The sequence below is a fragment of the Biomphalaria glabrata genome, chromosome 13 (genome assembly GCF_947242115.1).
Source record: "Biomphalaria glabrata chromosome 13, xgBioGlab47.1, whole genome shotgun sequence".
NCBI lineage: Eukaryota > Metazoa > Mollusca > Gastropoda > Planorbidae > Biomphalaria > Biomphalaria glabrata.
Window position 1 is genome coordinate 6963816 of NC_074723.1, and position 24109 is coordinate 6987924.

The 24109-nt window shown below is 37.7% G+C and overlaps 1 protein-coding gene across 3 annotated transcripts in view; it reads right to left on the minus strand.

Annotated features, from left to right (window-relative positions):
* The window catches only part of LOC106050976 (uncharacterized), a 43217-nt gene extending 19375 nt beyond the window's left edge, over positions 1-23842 (minus strand). The window contains exon 1 of one of the 3 annotated variants that reach the window (XM_056008355.1): positions 23398-23842. The gene's annotated coding sequence lies outside the window, so the exon portion shown is untranslated. Of the gene's footprint in view, positions 1-4436; positions 4601-22586; positions 22880-23397 lie in introns of those variants that run through there. The other 2 variants (XM_056008356.1, XM_013206079.2) reach the window with 2 other exon arrangements.
* Between the last annotated feature and the right edge of the window lie 267 nt (positions 23843-24109).

A 24109-nucleotide genomic window follows, 5' to 3' on the forward strand; every position in this document is an offset into this window, starting at 1 on the left:
CGCATAAACTAAAGGCTAATTAGGCATTCCATAGCCATGGTTCACACAGAGTCCGACTTTGTTTTTAGAAAGATGTGAGACTCGACTGGACAATTCCATGAATGTACCAAGTTGTTCTGAGTTTTGTCTCCTCCTTCCTTTCTTACAGAAGTGTGCCATCGTTCTGTCCCATTCTTAACATTCAAAGTTCCAGATCCAGATCCCTGGCAAGTATGGACAACCGAAAAAGGGCAGGAAAAAAAAAGGGGGGGTACTTAATGATATATGTCCGTACAAGTTTAGTAATTCCTGTTTGCATTATGGTGAAGCGGGGATGGCTGAGTGGTAAAGCACTTGGCTTCGAAAACGAGGGGTCTCGGGTTTGCATCTTGATGAAAACTAGGATTTTGAATTATTTTTTTATCAGGACGCTCCAGAGTGCAGCCAACTCTACTGGGTACCTGACATTATTGGGGGTAAGTAAAGGAAGCCGATCGTTGTAATGGCCAGAGGATAGCCTCGCTGACCGAAGGCAAAAAATCATTACATAATCTGCTCTATAGATTGCAAGGCATATAAGGGGTATATATTAAGAAACCATAAATCACCAAGTTACTAAGAAATAAGTATGTACCATTTCAGCATAAAATACTGACAGTGTACCGTCACAGTTGACCAAACAATATCCTATAAATTTGTAGATATTAACTTTTGGATGATTAGTAGACTGCTATGTTTTAGGCTGATATTTGACAACTTTATAGAGAAAAAAAAATATAACATCAAATATTTAAACACCTAAAAGAGTACAGACAAATAATTTTACGAAAAAAAAAATTCCTTCATTAACTGATTAGATAATCATCACTGTTAATGTCAGGGATGTCCTGTTTGTGATGATAATCAACTCTTTAAAGCAATTAATCATTAAACGTCCCGTTGTATTGGACCCTTTAGGCTGAATTCAAGTAGATCAATTTTGTTTTTCGGAGAGGGATTTTTTAAAAAGGATAATTAAAGTACAGTTGTTCATCAATAAATGATACTTTAATTATTTTTTTTTTTAAAGTTAATTCCTATTTTATGAACCCATAAAGAAAGTGCAAGCTAATAGGAGGAATTGTAACTTTAAAAAAAAAAAAAAAGATAAAATGTCAAAGAATAAAATGAATCAAAGACATTTTAAGGTCCTGTATTAGTCGCATTTATCAGAAAGAGGCTATACGTTCGTTTTAAGATTAAATGTATAGGGAGAAATCATCTAGTTTGGCGATTATTTTCAGCATAAGCATAAAAATCTTTGAGAACCATTGGCAGAACGGGCGTAAAGGGAGATCAGAGAGGAGCCGTAATTAGTCACGCGCCCACGCCCCGGTGTTTTTGTGGCACGCGCTGCGCTTGACACTCGTACTTTTGTTCCCCTTTGGCTGTTTCTTTCCAACTTCCCCCATACTCCCCCTCTCCTGCTTTGAACGTGCATTACGTAGCACCACTGGGTAATTGTGCACGTGACATCGTGAGCCACTTTAGTGAAACTGCGCAACAAGAAAAGAGTTCCTGATTCCCGTAGTAATAACCAGATCGACGTCATCATTGCGACGATTCTATAGTGTCAACAAGTTTCAATTTTTACGTGGAAGTTAAATACTGAAAAGCGATCAGACGAGACACTTTTAAAAGTCATCTAATACTAGTGACCAGAACAAATCAATAATACCTTTATATAAATACACATACACACATGCTTATTAAAGCAATATGTAAGTCTAGAGCCAAATGAAGAGTTGGGAATTTATATCACATAAAAACAAAAGGGCGATAGAAAAAAAATAATATAAAATATGCAATGGAAAACCTAAGCTATTGGGAGCGGGGCGCAACTAACAAAAAATGGGGGGGGGGGGAAGGGGCGGATACAGAACAAGTAGGCCTACAACAAGGTTGCTGGGGGTCGGTGTTTAGCCTACAATATTTATCGTTTGCTGATTTTTATGTTTTTAGATAAATGGACACTAATAGAAATTACCCGTAAGTCATTGCGCTACGTTGTGTCATACGAAAGTAAGGACGATAAAAACACTTTTTTTTTTCCTTTCAATTCCAGCTAGATTTATTAACTCACACTTTTGCCTTGATGAAAAAAAAAATGAATGATTTTGACAATTTTACATTATGCTCTCGAGATGAAAGTTCGTATATAAACACGTTCTGCGTGACATTTTATTAAAATTACAGAAAGATCATTTCATTCATTATTGAATTATTTTTTTTTTAAAAACCCAATTAGTCCAGTGTTCCATTTATCCAACTGAAGGGAACTAATGGTGATATAATTTTTCGATCATATGACTGAGTATCAGTCAGGTGCCTTCTGCATATGATGGCAGAATTGTTACAAAATTATGACAAAAGAAATATAAATATAAATAAACAATACTATTTGAACAAAAAGTAGGAATTGATGTTTAAGTAATTTATATTACTTGATTGATGACTATATAGAGGCCTATATAGATCTCATTAAATTATTTCACTGCTTGAACTAATGGAGGTTCAGACCAGAGATGACATAAATCGCAACTTCGGCGTACACAATTGGAAAAAAAAAAGTATCGTTAATGACCCATAAACGATTCTTCAATCACCGACCAATAAACATTTCTATATCTCTGCTGGCAACAAATGAACTAAAAGTATTTCCTATCATAAAAAGGAAGTTAAAGTTCAATTTCAAAAGTACAAATTTTGGGGTAGCAATTTAGATAAAGTAAGCTCTATGGGTAACAATTTAGATAAAATAAGCTCTATGGGTAGCAATTTAGATAAAATAAGCTCTATGAGGTAGCAATTTAGATAAAGTAAGCTCTATGAGGTAGCAATTTAGATTGTTTTATTTGAAATGTTATCCCACAGAGTTTACTTTATCTAAATTTACTTTAACTCATTTCAAATAAAGCAAACTCTCTGGTATCACATTTTAGATAAAGTAAACTCTCTAGTATAACATTTTAGATAAAGTAAACTTTCGCGGGTATAACATTTTAAATAAAGTAAACTCTCTGGGCAACTACTCCTGGGACAGACAAGCTTTGACTACAATGAGTAGAGGCTACTTTCTAGTGGCATTGTGATCAATTTGTGATGATTTCTTTCCTCTCTTTGACACTTTGTCTTAGCCTCATTGGTTTCATATTTTCCCTGGGAATCTTGGTGTGTCCACCTAGGATTACGAAGCCAGTTATTACTTGAATGAACGCGTCAGAAGTAGACCTGCAGCATTTCAAATAACAAAACTCTCACGCCATATTGAGGTGAAGAGAAGTAGCCCACTCGAAGTTTAAAGATACACTCAAGAAATCATTCAAGGATTGGTAGATCATTCCCCCCCCCCACTTAGAAAACAAAATAGCTCACGGCCGCTCCTCTCGGAGTGGGGCAGTTAGTGTGCGGGTCAATGAGTGTAAGTCTATAGCTTTAAAACAGGCGAAATATTTTAAAATACTTTTTATTTTAAATATCAAATTTATATAAGAGAAAGAACTGCATAATTACTGCCATATCTCCCCCCAATGTTGCAAGATGTATATCCCCTTTTATATATAAAGAAAATTTATTTATTACGGGCCACAAGTAGGTGTCTATAGCCGGGGTGAATGTTTAATTCTCTATGTTACTTGAACATAAAGTAGGAATTCATTTTTAGAATTATATTCAAGGCCCTATTTGTTGTTAGCTGCATTAATGTTAATTACAAGGTTTGCTACCCTGCCACATAGTGGCCACCGGGAAGGGGGGGGGGAAGGGTCGTAAGAGAAAACGATTAGGCCAAACGGGTAGCGAAACAAGACTCCAGTGGTAGCGCCTAAGGAGTGCGAGAATATTACCATTGCCCTGTGCAGGGTTGTAAAAAAGCTCCCACAGCCATGTCAACAATCCAGGCGGTCGTTTAAAAAGTGGCGAGCCCAGCACGGTCAGCTTAATACAGAGAACGAAAATGACGGGGTCCCCGGTGTGTCCGGCCTTCGACCGCGTCCCTAGTCCGCAAATCCGGAGAAAGAGAATCACTGGAAATGACAATGTGATTATAGACACTAGTAAAGACCTCTTTCAGAAAGACACTCTGTTCAATCAAGCCGGTGAGATGGAGATCTTGTTCGCATTTGCTTGCCTAGAGTTTCAACAGCCTTTTGGCTCAACTCTAACTGACCGTTTCAAATTACCGAATTCCTTTTTTTAGTCAGATAATTATTTTGATCATAGTTATAAAAGGATACACTATTTTGTTAAATTAAAAGCGAGTCACGATTATTTCCAAAAAAATAAATATATAAATACAGAACACATCAAGTGCTTAAGTACTGAGTGGAAAAGTAATATGTATCGATAATTTAAATATGGTTAGTTATAGATCTAGGCCTATATAAATCAATAGCAATTGTAATAATCATGCAGTTTACCTTTTGCGTTTTTTTTTGGTCTTACTCGTCGAAAAAAAAAGGAGAGTTCCAACTGACCCAATAAAAAAGTGTACAGTGTTATAGGTCAGTGAGAAGAAACGATGCCAGACGTTTCAAAGTAATGTGTCATGCTAAAGACGCGAACGATCATTATGACGTAGATGGTGCACGGCTCGGCAGATGTAAGGTAGTTAGGCACGTGCTCAATTGGTGCTGATGGCGGGCTGAGGGGGGAGAGGGAGGAGGGAGAGGAAGGACTTCGTTGGTACGTAAGCAGATATGAATGAGAAGGAGACTCGTTGCCAAACTCAAGCTGTGTGGGAGTAACATTGTTTTCAAGAGGATGCCCCATAATTTAAACAGCAGAGGAGGAGTTGTTGTTTTTTAAAAGTATTATTGGAGATTCCAATCCATTATTCTTTTCAATTCTAGTCTTCATTAGCAAACGTCTTTTCAAAGACGTGTATTGAGTGGTAGTTGGATTAAGTCAAAATGCCAAACGAATATTCAAATTTGACGTAAGAATAACACCAGTTAAACTTGCAGACACTTCAAGACAGAAACTCAAAAAGTAAAGTAGCAATTAATAGGCCTACATAAAACACTAGACCAGAACTTAAAAATATACAAAAACACAACCTAATAAAATACTCAGAAAGACTCAAAGATAAAGGCACATTTCTTATTCCATATGCTAGAACGAATTCAACTAATTGTTCTTTCTTCCCTGGTGCCATTAAAGCGTGGAACTAGTTGCCTGATTCAGCCAGGAAAGCCAACGACTTCTTCTTAATCTTACAAATTACAGACCTTACTTCAAAAGATAAGATAATTACTTCCCAGGCGTTTCATGTGTCCATCTAGTCATGCATGTTAATCAGTGAGAAACTAACTCGTTTGTTTTCCTGTCTGATTCAGGCAACTCGTTATCAGAGTCTGTGTCTCTAATTAACATGCGTGACTAGATTAACACATGGATGCATGTGAGATGTGATTCTTGTCTTTCTCGATGGAATGTCTGCAATTTATAAGACAACATAAGATTTAGATCTTCATTTACATCAGTCAAGATCTACGTGTGGCCTATATACAGTTACTAGGATTTTAACTGAGCTATGCATGATCGATGCTTTGATTGGTCTTTTTTTTTTATTCGCGTGTTTTTTTTTGTGTTGTTTTTTCGGAAATGCATTTGTGTCAGGTGATGTATGCTTGATGTAAAGGCTGCTTGTTTACACTTAGACCTTGGTTTAATTCCCTAACTAACATCTCCCAGCATTGCTCGCTTCCTATAGTTACACCCAGATAAACAAGCCGCCATGCATGCTTACACTTCACCCAAGATTCACCAGTGGCTCAAAATAACATCAGCACACTTTTAGCACTTGTCTCACAGCTTCCATCCCCCCCCCCCCCGGTCCCTCCTACCATTCCCTCCATACCTTGCATAACTTTTTAAAAAAGAAAAGCCTCCCCCCTCCCCTTCCCTATTGCCTTTTTGTATGCAGGTTCTTTGGCTGTTTGAATGTATCAAATGTTAGAATCAATTAGTCAGACCAGTTGTCTCAAATATTTTGTAATTAACCCTACAACTGCGTAGCTTCAATTCTAGTACTCGGCACACAGCAGATAGGAGGAAATACATATATGTGAAATGGCTGGCTGCCTGGTCGTGTGGTATGCGCTATCGACTGGCATCTCCGTGGTCTCCGGTTCGAACCCTGCCCGCCGCCATCCTCCGTCGTCCTGCGGAAGGTTTGTAATTATGATAATTCTGAAAGAACACACGAAACATATAATACAAACAATTTAAAAACAACAGATAAATACAACTATTAGAAAAGAATAAAGCTTTAGACAATTATTAGAAATACAAACTGCAACTTGAGAAAATGCGATTATTTTTAGTATATAACATATTTAAACATATAAACAAAACGAGATGAACTCTCTGTTCATGTTTCTCGGCTACAGCTGTCCTACCAGCTGGGCCGACACCGTCACTTAGCACCTCATTATGGCTAACACCTCTGCTCAGTTTATTGGCAACGCCCACAACACCGTTGACCGGGTGACGTCATTTTCCCTTTTCGTATTCCACTAATTATTTTTTTTTTAATCTTTAAGCCGAAGGGTTACGCCTCTACGGAAATCAACGAAAAGTTCCAAGTTTGTGTGTGCGTGTGTGTGTTTTACCTAGATGGAGCTTTGACAAAAATAGCAACATGTTTTTTGTTTTGTAATGTTTTTGTAATCGGTAGTGTTTTTGCAAGTCAGTTTTGATGCATCGAAGGCATATAAGGCTTCACGAACGCTTCTATTAAACGCGCCTTCGCTCTATATTGGGCATACGCTGGCATACATAACTATGTTCTACAGGAGGTCGGTGTGGACAGTTTAGAAGCATTTGACAGCTTCGCTGGGGTCGGACACTTATCCCTCATGGGAGACGACCGCATGCCAAAGGCGATCTTCATTGGCGAGCTAAAAGGAGGACGGTGTAAGCGCTATAAAGATCAACTCAGGCGCCATTTCGCTCTCACTGTCATAGAAGAAAGTAGCTGGCAGCAGATAGCCTCGGAAAGAGAGTTCGAGAGCTCTCCCAAAGGCTGCGGGACACACATTTAAGATCCAAAGAAAAACCGTTAAGACAGGCACAGAAGACGAAAAGTAAACTTAACTAAGACCGCGGTGGACAACAACTTTGCACAAGATGCGGTAAAATATACAGGTCTCAAATGGGTTTGCGTTGTCATGTGAAACACTGCACTCATTCTTAATCTTCGGAATCGAAGGCATTCCTATTATTATTATTATTTAATGAATTTTTTTTCAAAGTTAAGAACAATGTTTACATCGGTTACCTCCGGACATTTTCGGGATGTGGCTTGTAAACAAAGACATCCAAAGTGTCTACGACTATCCCGAGGAATAGCTTCGAAAAATTGATATCAAATGACAATTAACTTAACTCTAAACTCATCAAATGATTGCGTTAATAGGTATAATAGAGATTCTGGCATAACGAAAATATGACTTTAAAACATTTCCATACCAGCTAATTAAAACTGTTAGCCTTTAGTTAGTATCGGCCCTTTTCGTGATCCGGTCTTTTGTCTATGTCAGCTGATTACCGCTGGACTGGGTTGTCAACACCTCTCCATTAAAGCTAGAACAGATAGATTTGAAAACTCCTTTATTTCACTTTCACAGACGGTGTTTCAATGTCATTCGTCGTCACCTAGAAGTACAAAGGAGCCCAAAGCGCTGTTTGTGTTTGTGTATCTTCTTTACGTTGTTTGTGTTTGTATCTAAACTTTTATTGTTACAGGTGTACTATAGTAGTCAAAATGGATTTGCATTTGTTTGTACAAATAAATACTCAGAAAGACACAAAGATAAGGGCACATTCCTCTTTCCATTTGCTTGGACAAATGAGTACAAATGCTCCTTGTTTCCTAGTGCTATAAGCATGGAATGGGTTGCCTGAGCCAACCATGAAAACCAGTGACTGGCAGAATTTAGGTCATTGGTTAATATGCATGACTAAATGCATGACGCGTATGACGTAATCATCTTCTTTTTTTTTTTTTTTTGAAGTAACGTCTGTATTATTTAAGATACGATAAAACAAGACAAAGAAAACAAACACAATAATCTTACCTAGCATTAGCAACTTCCATTCAGGGCCGGACTGATATATAGCCGCCTATAGGTACACAAATGGTAGCTTGGGGTTCCCCAAGAAAAATTTTGCCCAGAAATGTAATATGTAGACTTATAAATGGACCTATATAGGCCCATTATCTCAAATAGCTTAAGACATTTTCAAGTCTAGGTACTGCAAATGATACAACACATATAATAAAGAGATAGGAAAATTAATTGACTAATAAACATGCATTATTCTGATTGGGATCTCTTCATTCGTAGACAGCTCTTTTGTAGATTGAAGACAAATACAAAAACAAATCCTAATAAAATATTTGTGGAGAGAAGACTTAAAAGTAAAGTAGCAATTATACATAAAACATTAAACCATAATCTTGAAATAAAAAAATAATAAATTACTCAGAAAGACACAAAGATAAAGGCGCATTCCTTGTTCCATATGCTAGGACAAATTTGTACAAATAATCCTTCTTTCCTAGTGCTATTAGAGCATGGAATGGGTTGCCTGAGACAGCCAGGAAAACCAGTGACTTGGCAGAATTTAGGTCATTTGTTAATATGCATGACTAGACTGACCTAGGAACATATGTAGAATGTGGTTGGCTTCTTTTTTTAAGTAAAGTTTGTATTTCATAAGAAAAAACGTGTACACATAAAAGGTAGCACCCAAGTTGTCTGAAGCAACAAAATGAGCCTTAAGATAAATTCTTTTTTATTTGTCAAGCTCTTTAAAATCCCATTGACATATATATTGTTACGACTTTGGAGTAGGCTAAAGATAGTTAACTCACCGATTGTCAGGTCGCCGATATTCTTCTCGTTGCAGAAGCACAATCTACTACGAACAGTCAATAATCCGAATAATCGAAACAATTGCACAGTCCTCCTAATCAAAATGTACATAAAACTATTCACAAAACCGATTTAAGAAAAGAAACAATCCTCCGTTGAGAAATCCACGATCATAACTCTAGTTCCTTTTTCCTCAACACACTCGCTCAGGTCCGTTTCGCCTCCAAAACATAAACAACAATTCAAAAAGATCTCACGTGGGGAAAAATGGTCAGTCGGGGGGGGGGGGACAAGTTTACAACACTGCCCCCTCCCTAGGTCTGTGCGTCCCGAACAGGCTCTCCATCATCTCCACAATAACGGTTCAACCGATCTAGGTGCACTACTTTGCATTTGGTTCGAGGGCCCTTCTGGATCCGGTACACAACGTCGTTGATCCTTTTCACAATCCGATATGGGCCTTCCCAGTCTTTCTGTAATTTCGGCGATCTTCCCTTCTTTCTCTTGGGGTTGTATAGCCAGACAAGATCATGTTCTTCAAACCCCGCAGAGTTGGCCCATCTGTCGTATCTGGTTTTCATAAGGTCGCTACTGTCTTTTATCCTACTCCTTGCAACTGCATGAACCTCTTCTAGTCTCCTTCGAAGTCCTGTTACATATTCGCTTGCCGTTGTTGGTTGGTCTCCTGGCTGTCCAAATAAGAGGTCTGCTGGCATCCTAAGTTCTCGACCAAACAATAATTTGGCTGGTGTGTAACCTGTAGTTGCATGAACTGCTCCTTTATAAGACAGAAGGAATAGGGGAATGTACTCATCCCAATCATTTTGCTGTTCTGTGGACATTTTAGCCAGATGCTGTACCAGCGTACGATTGAAGCGTTCTACCATCCCATCTGATTGAGGGCGTAGTGGTGTGGTTCGCGTCTTCTCGATATTCAGGATTTTACAAATCTCCTGAAACAGATTAGATTCAAAGTTGCGTCCTTGATCTGAATGTAATTCCATTGGGACACCAAAACGACTAATCCAATGTCCTACCAAAATATCGACTATTGTTGTGGTTTCCTGGTTGGGCATCGCGAAAGCTTCTGGCCATTTACTAAAATAGTCCATTATCACGAGAATGTATTTGTTCCCTTTGTTAGTCTCAGGAAAAGGTCCAGCTACGTCCAGTGCGATTCTCTCGAATGGGACACCTACGTTGTACTGTTGCAAGGGTCCTCTAGTTCGACGTTGCGGGCCTTTAGTTGCCGCACACCGGTCACATTTCCTGCACCAATCTTCTTTCAAGGCCTCTCTCAGACGGCTAACAAGGGCTTCTTTGTTTCCTGACGCTACGATGTCTCGCCTCTTTAGCTCCTTTCGGATTTCATTAATCTGGAGCTCGTGAAGGCGTTTAGAAGTAGACATTGTAACTAGAGTGGGCGGGGTCCCACTTGTGACACCAGTTGTTACGACTTTGGAGTAGGCTAAAGATAGTTAACTCACCGATTGTCAGGTCGCCGATATTCTTCTCGTTGCAGAAGCACAATCTACTACGAACAGTCAATAATCCGAATAATCGAAACAATTGCACAGTCCTCCTAATCAAAATGTACATAAAACTATTCACAAAACCGATTTAAGAAAAGAAACAATCCTCCGTTGAGAAATCCACGATCATAACTCTAGTTCCTTTTTCCTCAACACACTCGCTCAGGTCCGTTTCGCCTCCAAAACATAAACAACAATTCAAAAAGATCTCACGTGGGGAAAAATGGTCAGTCGGGGGGGGGGACAAGTTTACAACAATATTAAAATGATGGTTACATACACACACAAAGTCTTATAAAATAAAATAACAATAGAGAGAGAGAGAGAGAGACAGACAGACAGACAGACAGACAGACAGATAGATAGATAGATAGATAGATAGATAGATAGATAGATAGATAGATAGATAGATAGATAGATAGGATAGATAGATAGATAGATAGATAGATAGATAGATAGATAGATAGATAGATAGATAGATAGATAGATAGATAGAGTTACACATACACACACAAGGGGTTAAAATGAAAGGAATTATTTTCACACTCCAGCTTTCAATGTCTTATAAACCAAGAACCAAATATAGATCTAGTTAAAAGGTGAGACTTGTGATATGATCGAATGCCAAAGATCAATTTCAACGATCAGATTCCACAGTTACCCTAAAGTAAACGAAAGTTTAAAAAAAGATCAGGAGATGAAAGGGAGAGCATCGCGATCTGGTACGTTTACCTGTAACATTGACGTACCATGTCAAGACACACATTGCACAACTCCGTATGCAATCTTTCGAAACCTTTTTTTTTTCTTCTAGTTCCAGGATAATACCAAATTATACTAAATCTCAATTAGATACATATGCATGTACTAGTAAAGAAATACTACATTATCTATATTATTCTGTTGTTATTTTAGGGCCGGGGTCGGCAACCTGCGGCTCTTTGGACGTGAAGCTGCGGCTCTTTACTTCCATACGTAAATATTATTTATTTTATCGAAACATTTTTCAAATAGTTCTGAATCTTTTAACTAAGAAAAGGCACCGATTCTATCTCTCAGCCTTATACCACCCCCCATTACACGTGTCGTCAGTCGTCGGAAGCTCTCAAATGACGCCATGGTAGGATGTTTCTATGTAGGTTTTAATTCGCTTTCGACGCAAGACGAAACGGCATCTTCACTGCGTGCTTTGGCTGTGACGTATAGTTTGTTGTTTTAAGTAAATGAGTTAGAAGCGAATGATCTTCTCAAAGTTAGAAACATCTACAAGTAATGCTAATCTGGCAAGCTTTGCGGTACCAATAGAAATTGCACAAAAAGGCAAACCATTTTCAGATGGTGAGTATGTCAAAGACTGCTTCCTACGTGCGTCTGAAGAACAGTTTCGTGATTTCAACAAAACAACAAAAACAGAAACCTTGAAAAAAAGTCAAAGCTATGCCACTATCCGCTAAAACAGTACAAGATAGAATAGCCAAAATATCTTCAACATATTTCCAGGTAGAAGATATTCAACTTTCTTCTGCCTTATCACTTGCGGCCTAAAAGGCACGGCACAAGTTGCCCATTTTGTCTGGTATATGTCTTCCCAAGGTCCAAAAGAAGATCTTCATGACAAACTAGAGGGGAAGATAGAGCGAATGCCGTGCAGACATGCCTTGAAGACAATAAGAGTTAAATAAAATCGTTTAAGCAGCAACTGATGGAGCCAGAAGTATGACAGGAAAAGTTAAGGAGCAACAACGATTCTTCGAGCCAAATAAACCACCGAATTCTTACATTTCACATTCTTACATTTCACATACAGGAAGAAGCGCTTTGTGCCCAAACATTTATGGCAGAAATAGTTGAAGTCATAAATTTGATAATCAAGATAGTAAACATCATCTTATCAATTGCACTCAACCATCTTCATTTAAAAGAACTCTTTAACGAGATGGAGACAAAGTATTCCGACCTCCTTCTTTACATTTAAGTGCGATGGCTTGAAACATTTTGCTTTGTGCTTGTATGAAATAAATACATTCCTAAATGAAAAAGCATTAATCACCCTGAATAAGAGGACGACGAATGGTCGCAAAAATTTACTTTATGGTGGATATAACAGGGAAAGGAAATGAGCTGAATCTAAAACTACAAGGAAATTGAAACCCAGGCTACGTTTTGGTAGAAGAATTAGTTTATTTTGAAGAAAAAAAATATTTTTTTTTTTTTGCAGAAGATATGCACTTACTTCATTTTCAATGTCTAAAGCAGACTCGCGATAAAAACCAGTGCAACTATTGACACAAATTACTTCAGCACAGTTATAAAAAAAATCAAAGATGAGTTTCTGACACATTTGAGTAGTTCAACAAAACTATTCTAGCATTCCTAATAAATCCTCTCAACAGTTGAGAGTTGAGCCTATATTCGAAGCATGGAATAGTCTTCCAGAATGCTAGAGTGTGGTGAAGTTGACATTTGAAGTACTGAGTATCTTCGGATCGACATATTCGTGCAAGTGTTATATTCATATATAAATAAAAGTACAGTAAGAAGTCAACTACCAAATGAAAATTTAGAATTTATGAACCAAATGTATCGTATCCAAACTTTCTAAAACCATGCGAAGTCAACCACCCATTGAATTTTCTCAATTGTTTGTAATTCAAGTACAAGTTAGTGTTGTAAGTAAATGTATAACTGCTTTAGTTGTTACCGAAAGAAAAAATAATTATCAAATAAAACCATATATATATTATCTTATTTGGTGTGGAAAAAATGTATATATGAATTAATATATTCGTTTTTTTAAATTAAAAATTAATTGTGTAAATACTATTTATTGTTGACAAGAAAAAATTTGTGGCGGCTCTTTAAAAACTTTAAAATTTGGTAAATTGTCGTTTTTGGCTCTTTCGACTCAAAAGGTTGCCGATTCCTGTTTTAGGGGGAAAATATATTAAATAGTAAAAAAGTATTATCTATTTATCATCCTATGCTCCAAGTCTCATGCCAGATTTGAGAATCTAACAAGACTTCATTCCTTGACAGCAAATAGGTCCCTACAGCTTTAGATATTCCATTTTGGATTTTTTTTTCATTTCCTAATATTATTTCACACTTTCTATACAAAGATAAAGGCACATTCCTTGTTCCATATGCTGGTACAAATTTATACAAATAATCCTTCTTCCCTAGTGCTATTAGAGCATTGAATGAGCTGCCTGAATCAGACGAAAAAAAAACAGACTTGACAGAGTCTAATCATTGATTAACATGCATGACAAGATTGACCTAGGGACACGCGTAGGACGTAATCATCTTTTTGGAAGTAACGTCCTTATTTTATAAGATAAGATAAGATAAGCACAAAAAAAAAGGTCAAAAGACTCAAGTCAAATTTGAATAATTTATTTCAAGCTTGAATTTCGCACACTCCAGCTTAATTGATAGAGCTTCACCCGAATGTCATGGGTTTGATCCTCATAAATGACTTTTTTTTTCTCTTTTTTTTTTATGACCAAAAGAAATATAAATGTTGAGTTTACTAAATTATTTGAACATAAAGTAAGAATTGATATTTATTATCTGTTTATATTACTTCATAAAATGCTATTTTATGAACGCGTTTTTTTTGTTTGTTTGTTACCACATTAAAAGGGGGTAATATATATATATATATATATATATATATATATATATATATATATATATATATATATATATATATATATATATATGTATATACCATGGGCGTAGCCAGGATTTTTTTTCGGGGAGGGTTTGGGGGGGGGGAATCCCCCCTGACCCCACCGCCCCCACCCCCCGCGGAAATAAAATATATATTTATGTGTGTACATAATTAATCTTTATTACATTCTGACCCTTTCGGAAGACGTTTATTGTTTATCGTAGACTCCCCGCCCTTGCTAGCAAGGGGTCTGGGGGAGTTCGCACGCTCCCCCAGCGCGGGGCGAAGCCCCGCCGCCGAGCACTATTTCTGGTATTGAAAGCCAACAAAAAGCATATTCTGAGGTATCTACAGTGCATTATCTTGCTATTAAAAAGTTTTATTTCAAAAACCTAATGTGCTATTCTTACTGACTTAAACCCTCTCGCGCCGTTCGGCGCATTTTCCGGCAAGCTGTTTCCGCAACTCTTATTTCGCGTAATTCATTTTGTGAGAACATGTCCCGCAAAACCTCATGCGACGCTCTGTCACAACCTTACTAAGGTTTCGACTCCCAGTTCGGCATATGATTTCTTTGATTTAGACCCGATCTCTATGACTGACTCCTAAAATCTGTCTTAGTCATCTTTGTTGAGACACATTTAATGATTTTCAATTTCGGCAGAAGACTATTCACACTTTATTAATGGAGCCCAAGCCACTGGTAGAAATTTGTAACCTTTCTTGACTACGCTCTTGGAATTACATGCCTGTATTTCGCTTTAGATTTTATATCGAAAAGGAAAGTTTTTTCGTCAAATCATCTGTTGAGGGGTTTTAAACTAAGAAATCTCTGGAGTTTTTTTGTTTTGTTTTTAATTCAAAACCCCATTTAGCTACGATCATAGAATTTGGTGACTGTAGTTTGCTTTAAAATAATATTGAAGAGAGAGGTTTTCAACTCTGGAGGAGGGGGATTTTAACTCAAAACCCCTTTGGCTACAGTCATAGATTTTATAGTGTGTAATTTGCTTTTTTTATATTGAAGATGGGGTTTATCGTAAATTTTGGAAGTGGTTTTAAAATCAAAATCTTCCTCAACTGTGCTGTTGGAATTTGGGGATTGTTGTTTGCATTTTTTTTGTTTTGTTTTATAGAAGAGGGGAATTTAACTGCAAAAACCACTGGTAGAAGTTTAAAATTCAAAACCCCCTGTAGGGGGGTTTAAACTCAAATCCCCCTGGTAGAGGGATTTGTATCTCAAAACCCCCTGATAGGGTTTTTTTAAATCTCAAAACCCCTTGGGGGAGGGGGATTTAAACTCAAAACCCCCTGGTAGAGGGTTTTTAACTCAAAACTGCCTCGGCTGTGCTGTGGTAAGTGATGATTTAGTATTAAAATCTCACCTAAAATAAACTAAATGAAAGCAAAAATCAGTCACTTAATTCCGTCCCCCCCCCGCAGGGGGGGAATTTCATTTCGGGGGGGGTTTGAACCCCAAGAACCCCCCCCCTGGCTACGCCCATGATATATATATATATATATATACAATTATATATATAATAACGGAGAAAGCTACAACATTAAATAAACTAAGCATAATTTAATTTGAACGCAAGACTTCGACTACTACACGGACTTTCCATCAAACGTTAGGAGAACATTGTGGGAAAGTGTTAGCCATACAATCCAAGGGTCTCAGTACAAATCTCAGTTAACACGAGATTCTCATTTGGGAATATTTCAGCGTACAAGAGAAACCTTCAAGACAAGCAGTTAGTGGTTGCAGTGATCACATGACTGTGACGTGACGGAACGTTATCACAAGTGGGTTAACTTTCTAGTTCTCAGATTAACATAATTGACTTTTACGTTTAACGAACTAGAACAAACACTAAATAGAGCCGTGAGATTTATAACAAAAGACTATTCCCATTTGGCAACATTAGTAAAAATCGCTCAATTTAGAAACACTAAAGGAAAGAAGGCTAAAAATTGAATTAGCAATAATACATAAAAACACCGAGGCATAACTTACAAACATAAAATCACAATCTAATAAAATACGCAGAAAGACAAAAAGATAAACGCACATTTCTTTTTCCATATGTTAGGACAAATTCGTACACGGGCTCCTTCCTTATTGTCATTAGAGCATGGAATGAGTTGCCTAAATCAGCCGGGGAAAAACAACGACTTAGCAGAGTTTAAGTCTCTACTTAACATTACGTAACTAGACTAACACATGGGTACGCGTAAGGCGTAAATGTGTTCTCTTTTGGAGTAACGCCTGTAACTTACAAGATAAGATAACATGGTCTACACAAGTGTAGAGGACAAGAACCGTTTCGTTACCCTGGCCCCCACACACAACCATCTTGTTCGATGGACACCCCCCCCAAACAAGCCATCTGAACTCTTACTTTTTCCGCAAGTTATTAAAATGGACAGACCCGAATGGTTAAAATGGTTAGTTTATAGACTGCTCTGTGGTGTGGTCTACAGGATGTCTAGTACATTGAATTCTTTGCATTCTTTGTGAATTTTCAACTAAGTGTTGGTAGAGGATAACAGGCAACGCAACGCGGTTAGTCAAAATAAACTCGCTTAGAATTGACAAGCTTTGGACACTTATAAATAATACACAACCACAATACATGCACAAACATGAGTAAGCTCAGTTGCAACTATGCAGAGTTAAATTTTTGTTTCGTAGTTTCAAAACTATAATAGAATCCCCATTATTTCATGCTTTTAGTTTTCTCACTACGCTATGATCCTATCACTTGTCTGGACCAGTTGCTTTAGTTTTCTCACTACGCTATGATCCTATCACTTGTCTGGACCAGTTGCTTTAGTTTTCTCACTACGCTATGATCCTATCACTTGTCTGGACCAGTTGCTTTCAGCTTTCTCACTACGCTATAATCCTATAACTTCTCTGGACCAGTTGCTTTAGTTTTCTCACTACGCTATGATCCTATCACTTGTCTGGACCAGTTGCTTTAGTTTTCTCACTACGCTATAATCCTATAACTTCTCTGGACCAGTTGCTTTAGTTTTCTCACTACGCTATGATCCTATCACTTGTCTGGACCAGTTGCTTTCAGCTTTCTCACTACGCTATAATCCTATAACTTCTCTGGACCAGTTGCTTTAGTTTTCTCACTACGCTATGATCCTATCACTTGTCTGGACCAGTTGCTTTAGTTTTCTCACTACGCTATAATCCTATCACTTGTCTGGACCAGTTGCTTTAGTTTTCTCACTACGCTATGATCCTATCACTTGTCTGGACCAGTTGCTTTAGTTTTCTCACTACGCTATGATCCTATCACTTGTCTGGACCAGTTGCTTTTAGTTTTCTCACTACGCTATAATCCTATCACTTCATTGGACCAGTTGCTTTTAGCTTTCTCACTTTGCTATGATCCTATCACTTCATTGGACCAGTTGCTTTTAGCTTTCTCACTTTGCTATGATCCTATCACTTCATTGGACCAGTTGCTTTTAGCTTTCTCACTTTGCTATGATCCGATCACTTCATTGGACCAGTTGCTTTTAGCTTTCTCACTTTGCTATGATCCGATCACTTCATTGGACCAGTTGCTTTTAGTTACTACGCTATGATCCTATCACTTCTCTGGACCAGTTGCTTTTAGTTACTACGCTATGATCCTATCACTTCTCTGGACCAGTCGGGGTAAATGGGAGAGTAGGATATTGGGGTGAATTTGACCGTAATCCCTTTTCTAAAGCATTTATTTAAAAAAAAAAAGGTGGAGGACGACCTGAATTCGAACTCATGGCTCACGCCTCCTCAAGCTGACATACTTACCATTCTGCTAGAAAGGTACTTATGAACATAGAAGATTGTAGAGTTATCTATTGTTTGTTTCAACTTACTTTAAAGGGGAGACCTATAAAGGGGACTAATTCATCACTTTATTATACACTTAATATATACACTTAATTATACCATCACTTCAGTCAAGTACAATATTTCTTTCCCTCGTTCGAGATACAAAAAAAAAAAAATAATTACAAAAAGTTAATTAACTAATTGGTTAATTGATCTCATTGGTTCTTGTGTTGTCATGTAAAAGAAATAGTTGTACAAAATTTCATCTTTATCCCAGATTTGGGTGTCAGAGATATAGACCTAACGTCTACCAGACAGACAGAGTGAGTTGATAACTTGTTATAGACTTTTAAAAACAATAGTTAGGACAATGAGTTGTACATTCTACTGTTTTAAAAGATTTACGTGAGTTCATTAGGTATTTTATTTATTTTTTTTTATGTACAATCACTCTTTATATCTAGGTATCTAGACACGCACAAATGTGGAAACTGAAGCAAAATAAAAACAACAAATATAAACTTCACCCGAAAGCGAAACAGGAAGAAGCTAGCCCACATACATATCTTATACGTAAGTCTCTGAGTCAGCTGTAAGACCTTTTGTTTGTAATGTTGGTGACAGTGACGAATGCCAATTTCTAAAAGTTCTGTTTGCTCTGATAGCTCCAGCTTGTGGCCTGAATATGCATATGCGAGATAAAAAATGTTATAACAATAGGCTGTTTAGCTTCTAGATAAAACTAATTTAAAAGTTTGACCGTAAGCTCAAAGACATACAAATATGTATACACAGGACGATGAGACCATTTTCATTTGCTCTTTTAATCGTGCATCTATAATAATAAGTCTTTTCTTCGAGTCCAAAGATTGGTGAGGAATGCAGTATTTCCCGTGGTAGCGCAGCCCCAGCTGTGACCTACATATTTTGCCACACCCAGGGCAAACATAACCATTGTCCGCAGGTGGTCGATTTAGATTTTCTTTTCGCCGCCTGCGTCTGTCCTCGGCAGTGCATCTATACCGATAGTGCAAAACTTGTAATTTTCCGTTTTTTGTTAAGAATTCATTCATCAGAAAAGTAGGAGCAATATACTAGTTTGCAATCGTTCTATTTTTTGTTTTCAAATAACTTCCGGGGCAATCTTGACAAACATGGCCGACATCTCAACATCAATCCTATACTCTTAAGCGAGCAATTCTTGTATGTATGTATATATATTTATATATATATATATAAATTTTATTTCAAAAACGGCTCTAACGATTTTCTTTAAAATTTCAAGGTATGTGCATATTAGTGAGAAACAAATTCTCAACTCATTGGCCACATCGGGAAAACTCGAGGTCGACCGTTATATCGGTTTGAAAATGCCTCATTATCGAAAAAATAATTTTGGCTAGAATGTTTTATGAATGAAAAATTTACATGACGTAAACGGGAAAAACGCTGCTTACGTCACTAGGCTTACCGCAGTATACTAAAATATTTCTTTGCAAACAATAACGAGTTTTAAAGAATCAATAGACCTAATGAAACATTTGCGCACCATCTTATTGTAGATTGATTTATTATAGAACTATGAAAGAAAAGTAATGAAATTAAATGTGCCGATATATGATTAGTTATTGTGTTTTAAGTGCTTAATAAGTTGTTTACACTTTAATTGTGTAGAGCGGTGTAGATACCTTTTACTTTGTTGTTTATTTTGCTGGTGACCTCCAGCTGTCTCGTCCTGAGGCCCCATGCAATCAGGTGCTCTCTTCTATGTCAGCTAAGTCAAGTTTGCGCCATAAGCTGGTCTTTTAAGGGTTTCGGTGTTACGTCAACCACTTTTTAGCTGACCAAAAAAGACTGCCTTTGGCATGCGTTCGTCTGAGATTCGTCTCCCATACAGGATACTGCTCTGTCCAGCGTAACTGTCGGACTTAAAGAATTCCCTCTATACAAAGGCCGCGGATACACATTTGAGACCAAAAGAAAATTTGCTGCCGAGGACAGACGCAGACGCTAAAAGAAAATCTTAATCGAGTACCGCGGACAATGGTTATGCTTGCCCTGGATGTGGCAAGATATGTAGGTCACAGCTGCAATCCTCATTAATTTTCGGACTCTAAGACAAGCCTTATTATTATTATTATTTTGCTGGTGAATTATTACCATGTGTTCATGCTTCAGTGTCTACCTCTCCTGTACCAAAACAAAGGAAATGGTCATAACACAGCTTCTTTACGCCTTACTTGCTCACACTAAACATGATATCCATCTAGCGGTCAACGAGTTTGCGTACACTGCAGCCTCTTTTGATTTAACTATAAACTTCGGTAAAAAGCTTGGAGTTAGGGTCAGGAGAGATCTGAATGGATGGATGTGTAAAAGCAGGCCATAGCACCACTAGGATGAGTGGATGGTATGAACTTCCTATAGTCCGACAGTCAGGCTGGGCAGGGCACGTATCCCGTATGGGTAACGAGCATATTGTTTGGCGTAACAGAGGTGCCCCACGGAAACGTTTCTTTAGAAAACTAATGCCATGATTTAAGTCTAATAAGAAAAAATGCGCCATTTTACTTTGTCACTAAGTGCATGTTTTACCCTATAACGTAGAGAAGTTACATTGCAAAGACTTTCTTCCAAGCCAATAATAGTAAGCCTACAATAGTTTTACGCAAAAGATGGATAGTAAAACTATAAGACGGACGTGAGCTGTAGTTTGTCTAGACTGTAGGAGGACTTAAAAGACTTTAAATTTAATCGACATGTACAATTAGGCCTACAATTAGAACTAACAGAACAGATTAGTAGTCTTTATCCGATCGTTCATTTTCGTAATTACAAGAATATTCCCAAAATGATTTCGGGTATATAACCTTCCAAAATTATTTAACATAGCGAGGTTCGGCCACCTGGTACAAAAATATTCTCAAAATGACTTCGGGTATATATCCTTCCTTAACAAATTATTCATCCGAGCGAGGCTCGGTCACCTGATATTTCATATTGTTAGATCTTGATTTTCGAAATCTTACAGGAAAATGATAAGAAGTTGGATTTACGTTCATTTTCGCGAAAAACACCGCAACGATCAAGGGATAACATTTTAAACGCCTCTTTTCATGTTGCGGACTCTTCATCGGGTCAAAAAAAAAAAACATTTAAAAAAAAAAAAAACGGGGGGGGGGGGGGAACTTAGAGTTAGACATAATATCTCGAAAACGAATCTAACGATTTTCCAAGAAATTTGACAGTAGCTGTATATGTTTAGGAAAAGTATTTTGGTAGCTATTTGGCAACACTGGGAAAACTCTTGTTTGGCAGTTATAATTTTCAAAGTAAAATATAAATTAATTTACATCTAGCTTAAGTCCTAAATAATATTCATTTTGAACAGACATACATTAGAGGGTATTCCCGCTTGTAGGCCTTCATAAACATAATAAATTAAGAGACGTTTAGGAACATTGTATATACAACAGTCTTCTAAGTCTAGATCTTGTAGCCTACCATTAGAATTGTATAAACTCTGAATAGATTTATACATTCGCTTAACAATATTTTTGTAAGAGAATGGTGGCGAGGTTAAAAAAAATCTCCATTTTTTAAATCTATCATTCATTAGTGATTAAGAGCTAGATAGTTGTTTTTACAAAGGTTAAGTCTTAAAGTATATCTTTTACATTTTACTTGTTTATATGTGACCATAGAATCGAGTCGGGATTTATATATCTAGACATCTAGATCTGATTGAAAAGTGTACGAAACAAAAAATCAGGGAATGGGAGAGGGGGGTATCTGGGAAAAGGTTTTCATACTGCCTTTAGGCGCTCACAACTCAAACTCAACTCGAGTCCCCTTGATATGTAGCTATCTCTTGTCTTTTTTTAACTCCGTGAGGTCGACTTATAAAAAATATATAAAAGTATATAAAAGTTGTCTAGCCACTAAGTCTGAACAAGGCTGCAGATAGAAGCAGACGATGGCGAGTTCGAGTGCTGTGAGTGAGTCGGTGGCAGACGTAGATATTTCACAGCGTGCGTAAGCTTCCTGGACGTGAGTCAGTGGGCAGAGTGTGAGTAATACTCTAACAACGACAGGGAACAAAATGGTGGAAGCGATACACACACACAAAAGTCTTGCATTGCGATGCACGGCGGAGACGCTCTGGATTCAGATCTATTTATTTACTATGTTTTAGAGAAATCAAGAATATAGTATGAAGGGCGTTTCTCGAAGAGAGAGAGAGAGAGAGAGAGAGAGAGAGAGAAAGATTTGAGAGGGAGAGAGAGAGAGAGAGAGAAAGATTGGAGAGGGAGAGGAGAAAGAGAGAAAGATTGGAGAGGGAGAGGAGAAAGAGAAAGGAGGGATGGAAAGAGGAGGGAAAAAGAAAAAATGGTGGGGGGGGACAGGCAAGAAGAAAAAAAAAGGGGGGGGAGAAAGAAAGAAGGAAGCAGACATGGAGGGAGAAAAGGGTTAAGGAGGGAGGAAGGGGTAAAGGAGGGGGGGAAGAAAGAATAAGATGGAAAGAGGAAAAGACAGAGAGGGAGAAAGAGAAAGGGGTGAAAGAAGAAGAAAAGATAGAGATGGAACGAAATGAAATGAAATAAAAAAGAAACAGCTTATAAAAGAAGTTAACCTACCTCTACTATAACCACCTGCTGCGACGTTTGCGAGTCATTGATGGTAACCTAATAGCCATCCTCACGAAGTGCTACAAAATATAGACTCACTAAAACTTCACAAGTCTAACCTCAACACAGTTTAGTATCCGAATGACATCATCTCAGGCAAAACACGCATACACACTGCCCAATCGTTACGTTACACATACACAAATACATGTCGTCCGCTTTGATTGGCAGGCACAAAGTAGAATGTATTTAGCAGGAATGAATCATACATGTACAACTAGATGTGTCCCGGTTAGATCTAGATACCAAGCTGTAATTGATAGGGTCTATGCATGTCATTAAACTCTACGTATAAGAGCGGACTGTATAACCAGCATCGAAATACAAACCAAATGCGAAAGACAATAAAATAAATAGGCACAACTGTGCATTAATTAACAGCTACTTTCATAAATTAAAAAAAAATGAACATTTTATTGTGTAATTTAAGGGTAGGTAGTCTATAATTATCTTAAAATGATTGGGGGGTGGTCGGGAGTGAGATGAGTACTAAGTAACTGAAACAAAAGAGGAGGGGAGGGGGGGAGTGAAGATAAAGGCTTGATAGTGTTGACTATGCTTGATCGAAACATAATTAAATCAAGATAGAATTATAATAGAATCGAAGTCTTGCTGAAAAGCAAAGCTGTTAGCTAAACGATAGAGAATCTAGATCTTTACGTTTTAATTCGGCGAAGGGGCAAGGCTCGACAACTAGATCTGCCTTAAAGCCCGGAAACAGAAATGAATCACTCAAACACTATCATTCGTTTCCACTCACCTTGGGTTCTATTTCTTGTCGACAGAAATGCCACAGGGATGAGTCTCTGCCCAGGAACGTAATCGCTGTTCCGACAAAATCACAAAATTATTGAACACCGAAATCACACACAACACCACCTTAGCACACGAAGTGATGTGCGAGTCGCGCGATCTGTGTCCGTGTATGTGGGAGGGCCTTCATCCGACAACCCACATGAAATAATGAGTGCTGCATCCATGTAAACATACTCTCACTTAAGCTATGCTCACATTTCTCGCACTGTTGTTACTCACACGCAAATGATAAAAATAAACTTTTACAACAAAAAAAACTGAGGGGGCGAATTCGTCTACATGTTAAAAAAAACACACAAAGATCTAGACTTGATTTAGGCCTATACAATATACACATTTGGAAATAATAATGACTACTAAAGAGAAACTCACTCTGTAATTTTTGATGCAGCGATAGTTATCTCCCCCGCTGGTCCATTCCCCCCCCCCCCCCCCCCTTTTCAAGTTTTACTTTATAAAATCTACATCCCATTGCCATCTGGGAGATATTTTATGATTCAGGCTACAAGGGAGCACACATGCACGTTGCTGTAACACTCACACACACAAAGCGACAAAAACACATACACACGTAATTCGTAAAGTATGACTCATTCATAGCTGGGGCCTAGTTTTTTTTTTTTGTTTTTTTTTTCGTCAATGATGTTAACCGCGCT